General features: G+C 38.5%; 1 pseudogene; it reads right to left on the reverse strand.

Annotated features, from left to right (window-relative positions):
• Positions 1–4,477: 4,477 nt before the first annotated feature.
• On the reverse strand, positions 4,478–5,414 carry LOC101976687 (olfactory receptor 2Y1B-like; annotated as a pseudogene).
• Between the last annotated feature and the right edge of the window lie 586 nt (positions 5,415–6,000).

The following is a 6,000-nucleotide window of genomic DNA, read 5'->3' on the forward strand; positions in this document are numbered from 1 at the left end:
GTAATAAGCTTATTGACCGGAAATCATGCTTGAATATATTTCTAAGAGCATGTACTGTTACATCCTTCATGCCATTCCATCAACTTAATGATATTGTCAGACTATAAGGAAACCACATTCAAGTCATAATATTCAATTTATCTAAGCAAAAGAGAAGATTCCACAAATTTTTTCTCAATGATCTTCATAGTTCAGTCATGTATTTTAAAATTTGAATCTAATTTCTCTTAGTATACCTGCTCTTTCTTTACTGTTTGAGAGATTAATTTCACTATCAAAAATCTAGTTCAGTAACACCTTCTACCTTCCTCCATCAACATCTGCTCTTCTATAGCCCCCATAATTCTCTGTCTGGACCCTTACCATTTCATGTTGGAAATCACACAGTATCCCACATTATGTCACAAATATTTAGGGTGATCTTCAAGATTCTTTTATCAAATTCCCAAAGATAATACACCAATATTTTCTAGTGTAAGTTGAAAAAATTAAAAAACAAGGTTTGCATCCTGAGAGCTTAGTTGATATTCAAAGACTGAATTAGCAAGTTTCTTGTTTGAACTCTGACTTCCTGCCCAGAACATTGTTTCCATCTAGGATGAATTTCATCCCATCATCTTGTCCTTCAAAAAGCCCTCCTTGATTTACTTCAGCAACTCTGCCCATGCCTCTGATGTCCTCAATTTACTTTGGAAATGAAAGCCTTGGCATCATAGGATTTGAGTTACAGATGGGACTGCAAAAGGATTTTAAGTCAGCCCTCACAGTACCCATTAAAAAAGAGCTTATTTTTCTAAGTGCACTCAGTTGAAAATAAAGAGATGTAGATAACTTTTTTGACATGTTGCATGAATAATAGGCAGATGGATGGATAGACAATAGAGAAGAAAAGACTATCATTGATATAATGTTTTGTATGAATTTAAAATTTCTTTGCCTCAAACTAGGGCCCTAGTATAATGGAAACCAGTGATAATTGCTTAAGAGACTATTTCTTATATTCTAGATTTCCCTGTGGAGCCAGAGTAGACCACTTGGTCATTACTCACTTGAAGGTCAGGAGAGAAAACTGCTTCATTTATCTTTCTCAATTTTATCAGTTTCCAAGCAGATATGAGAAACACTGGATATTTTTGGTGATATCTGGAAATACCATCTTCTTTGGTTCTGATTTCATGTGTTGTAGGGAGTGCTCAGATTAGAACTCCTGTCTTTGATAAGTAATGACTAGATATGGTTCCCTCCCTCGATAGGAAAGATTGCTGGGGCTCATGACCTAGGAGGTGGGTACATCCCCCATAACAAACCCCAGTTGCTCACCCTAATTGTCTGAGACCAGCAATGAGCTGGTATATTTTTAACCCATCTTCTGACTGTAGGACTGAGAGCACCCAATCTTCCCTGGGGGATTACTAAGGCTTCCTTAAGAGTGGTGAAGAGAGTTGTTTACCAAGGGTGGCCTTGGAGAACTCTGAGTCCCAGTGTGGTAATTATAAACATTCCACATTCCACTTTAAGCCTACGATATTCACCACACTTCTGAAATATCTTATTTTCCCCTTGATTTCTCATATAATATTCATATATCCTCAGATATATGAATAATTGATGCAACTAAATACTTATTTCCTTGATGTGAAAAAGTTTGAAGCTTGATTTCTCTGTTACAAAATTTAATGTTTTAATATTTCTTGTTTATATGTTCTGCTTTTATTTCCAATATATTTAAAATGCACTTATTCACTAAAAATTATACATTGAGAAAATAATCTTTCTACATACTTTATGAGATAAAAAAAGTCAATATTTAAAATTATGTGCCTTCAGTTAAGGAATTATAATGCAATGTAAGAGAATAGGTCTGTTATTACTAACTTTACCTCTACAAACTTTTTGACATGCTTTAGCTTCAGTGTTTCTCCACCAGTATTATGATGCAATGTTACCTAAACTGTACTACTGTTTATGGATTAATGACAAATTGGATAGGAAATGTATGTGTATGGTAGACATCCATTCAGTGGTAGTTAGTGTTACTATGATAAAAACATTGATTTGGTGCCTTCCATTTGTCTGAAAAAATGCAAAAAAATATAATCTCTGATTCTAAGAAAGTCCACAGTATAACAAGAGATAGACATACCTGAAATGATAGAAATTACAGTGGAAAGTATTACAGTATTACAAGCTGATCTAGATTTCTGGGGTACTGACCCTCTGACTGGGATAGAGAGACACTTGGCCCAAGAGAGCTCTTAATGCCTGTGAGTATGAAGAGTGAGCTCTGTTCCCCTCTGATGAATGGGAAAAAGAGCCAGTTGGACAGCCTGCCCCTGGTCTCTTACTCTTAACAGTTTTGAATTGCTGTGCTGTTTCCTTCTTCTGGGATACCCTTGATATGGTGCTATTGAAACACCTTGAACCCTTCTGTAACCATGAGGCCTGCAGGTACAAGCTGTCTCTGGCCTCCCTGCACTACAGAAGCCTCAGTTCTGGTGAGTACAGCCCACTGGGTTTTACTTATCCCCATGATTGGATGGGGTGTCAGTTGGCCCATCTTTGTCTGAACTCCCACAGAGGCTGTGTTGAGTGCTGGGTCAGAGTTAGCAGTCCCTGAGAGCAATTAGCTCTTGGTCAGCTCCACTGCACTCCTCTTGTCCATGGTGAGGGAAAGGGTGTTTCAGTATCTTTCAGTCAGCAGTGATTCCTCTACAGGTGATTCCTCTACTTCTAGACAGATTACTGGGTCAACCCATTTCAGAGGTATTCCCTTTAGTTTTATTTGTTGCTGTCTGAAGGTGGAGTGGAGCTGTGTTGATTTAATTTCTTTTAGGGAGGTTGGCTAGCTATGAATTCTATAAAATGGCTGCCAGGCCTGGCATGGCTTTCAGTCCACGGTTTGTTCTAAGCTACTTGATCCCTTTCACTGTCTTTGTTATTTCTGTTACATTTTAAGTTAGCTTGCTTTTCTTTCCAGCTGTTGTTAAGGAAATAAGCACATGTGCTTTTCCTCTCCCTTTCCCAAAACTCCACCCTGGTCAGGATTATGGATCAAGGAATGTTGTCCTTATTTTCTGCTCCAGTTATGAAACACCAGTCCCTCCAAGTGTCAAATTGTTCAATATTGAGTTTCAGAATATTTACACTATCACCACACCCTGGTCATTTGCTCTTTCCCTGCTTTCACTCAGGGCTATGGAGGGCTCAGGGATTGCAGCCTAGCTCTGACCTTCCAACTTTTCTCCTCCTCATTGCTATCTTTATTGGAAGATACTTTTAAATGTATGTTATGGGCATAAACTTATATCTCATTATTACTGTAATTTGCATTTAATTCATTATGAGTTGGACTCAACATCTTTTTACATGGTTTATTGTTCCTATCATTGTTAAATTTTTTTTAATATTCTTAGCTTTTATTTTCTGAATTCTTTTTTTATTATTCATCTCATTTTCTTCATGAATTACCTGCTCATATACTTTTACATTCTATTGGACTATTTTATTTTTTCTAAAAGATTGGTAGGATGTTTGTTATATACAATGCAAATGTATTCTAATCTCTAATCTGATTTTTCACTTTACTAATGAAATATTTGTGTGCCATTACATGGTGCTCACATATGTGAATTTACTATAAATCTATTTGTTTTATCATTTAAGTTTGGACAAAAAATCTCTTTGACCTAGAGAGAAGATAGTTAATAGGCACAGATGTGCAGTTGTATAGAATGAATAATTTGCATATTTTATAGCCTGGAACACATTGCTGGTGGTATTGGTGCTCATTTCTTTTTTATCCTCCTCTCTCTTGCATGAAAATATCTCCTCCATGACTCCAAGTTGCATGGACTAAGACTAGGTTCAGTTGACTAGATTTGGATGCCTCTTTTACTCAATGCTATCCTAATGAATTTGACTTTTTCTTCATTCAGATAAATGACACTCATATATAGGCTAACCACTAGAGTTCTAGAAGATTAATCATTGTAGGAGAACTTAGAATAGGTAATAAGGTATTTGAGGAAGTGACCAGGGGCCATTTATTAGAAATGAAGTGGTGAACTCATGTCCTCCACATTTAAGGTCAGTGCCATCTACATAACTCCACATTGGGAGTTATTGACTTTGGAAAAGGCATTTTTCACAATTAATTTTCCCCTCACTCTCAGAAATGTGTAGAATCCTTCCCTTACTCTAATCTCTACATCTGGCCAGAACACATCCATTTCTCAGGGTTATTTTTGTGGGATGTTGTGATACAGATCAGCAGTGACTCCCTCCTGAACAACAATGGTAGATACAAGGTACAAAGCAACTCATGAGATTCCCACTTGCAACTTCCTACAAAGGAAGGAGCTAAAATCCTGAGTCCCACCAACACTGTTTTCTCGTGACCAGCTAACTCTAAATAACAGAAAGTGTTTCAGGGAATAAAAGTTATCACAGAAAATGTTCTTTGGCCTCATTACCCCTCCTACCTGGAAATGCTATCTCTCCCTAGTACATTCCACAGAGCCCTCTTAACATCCTTGTTCTTTAGGGTATAGATCAGAGGATTAAGCATGGGACTAATGACAGTATAAAAAAGGGCAACAACTTTCCTTCACTCTCAGAATAACTGCCCATGGGCTGGAGAAATGTGTACATGGCTGAGCCATAAAACAGACAAACCACCAGAAGATGGGAGCCACATGTCCCAAAAACTTTTCTGCGCCCAGTCATTGACTTGATCTTCAGCACTGCCTGAGCAATGTGTGCATAGGATCCTAGAATTAGTGCCACAGGAACAACCAAGGTTATGGCTCCAGCCACAAAGAGATTGTCCTCTGTTCCTCCTGTATCCTCACAAGCCAACTTCAGTAACACAGGCATCTCACAAAAGAAGTGGTTCAGGGAGTGATGGCCACAGAGTGGCAGGGATGCCACAAGGCCTGTCTGAATAAGAGCATTCAGGAGGCCTCCCACCCAGGAGGTGATAGCCAGTGACTGGCAGAGCAGCGGGTGCATGATGGTTGTGTAGTGGAGTGGAGGACACATGGCAGTATAGCGGTCAAAGGCCATCACCACCAGGAGCACACACTCAGTTCCACCCAAAGCGAGGGCAATGAAGAACTGGGCCACACACCCTCCATAGCTGATGGTCCTGTCAAGTCCAGAAAGATTGATCAGCAGCTGGGGCACAGTGCTGGTGGTATAGCAGAGGTCCAGGAAGGAGAGGTGGCAGAGGAAGAAGTAAATGGGGGTGTGCAGCCAAGGGTCCATTTGTGAAAGTGTGATAATGGTGATGTTGCTAAAGAGAGTCACAGAATAGAATACTGAAATGAAAGTAAAAAGGGGAGTTCCAGTTTTGGCCAATCTGAAAAGCCCACCAAAATGAAGCCCTCTCCCAAAGTGGTATTGAAACTTCCCATAGCCTTTTACCTGCACAAATAACAGAAGACAATTCAATGCTCTTGTTAAAAACATATTAAATTTTTATGTTACAATATTGCCTAACACTGTTTTGCTATTGTATGCATTTTTGTCCTGTCTTCTTTTCCTAGCTCTTCTCTAAGGAAGATAGCACTGGATTAGGAGTGATAAGAACTTGATTTGAACTCTAGTTTTGTTGCTTGTTTGTTCTATGACTATAGCAAAGGTCTTGTGTCTGAGATTTCTTGTGTGAAAATATCAAGGATGCATTGCCTCCCTCACTGCACTGAGGACCTACTGGAGTTATGTGGAACCAAGCTTTTAAAATGTAGAATGTGGGGCTTGGGTTGTGTCTCAGTTGTAGAGTGCTGGCATAGCACGTGTGGGACCCTCGATTGGATCCCCAGCAGCACATATATAGAAATAAATAAACTAAAGGTACTTTGTCCACATTCAACTAAAGATAAAAATTGTAAATGTTGAATATTTTTACATCCAATACATTTTCTGACATAATAGCTCATAATTCAGAGAAAAGGACATGTTTAAAATAATTCAGTGAATGTAAAAAATCCTAAATAAAAA

This window comes from Ictidomys tridecemlineatus, chromosome 1 (assembly GCF_052094955.1).
Source record: "Ictidomys tridecemlineatus isolate mIctTri1 chromosome 1, mIctTri1.hap1, whole genome shotgun sequence".
NCBI classification, from domain to species: Eukaryota; Metazoa; Chordata; class Mammalia; order Rodentia; family Sciuridae; genus Ictidomys; species Ictidomys tridecemlineatus.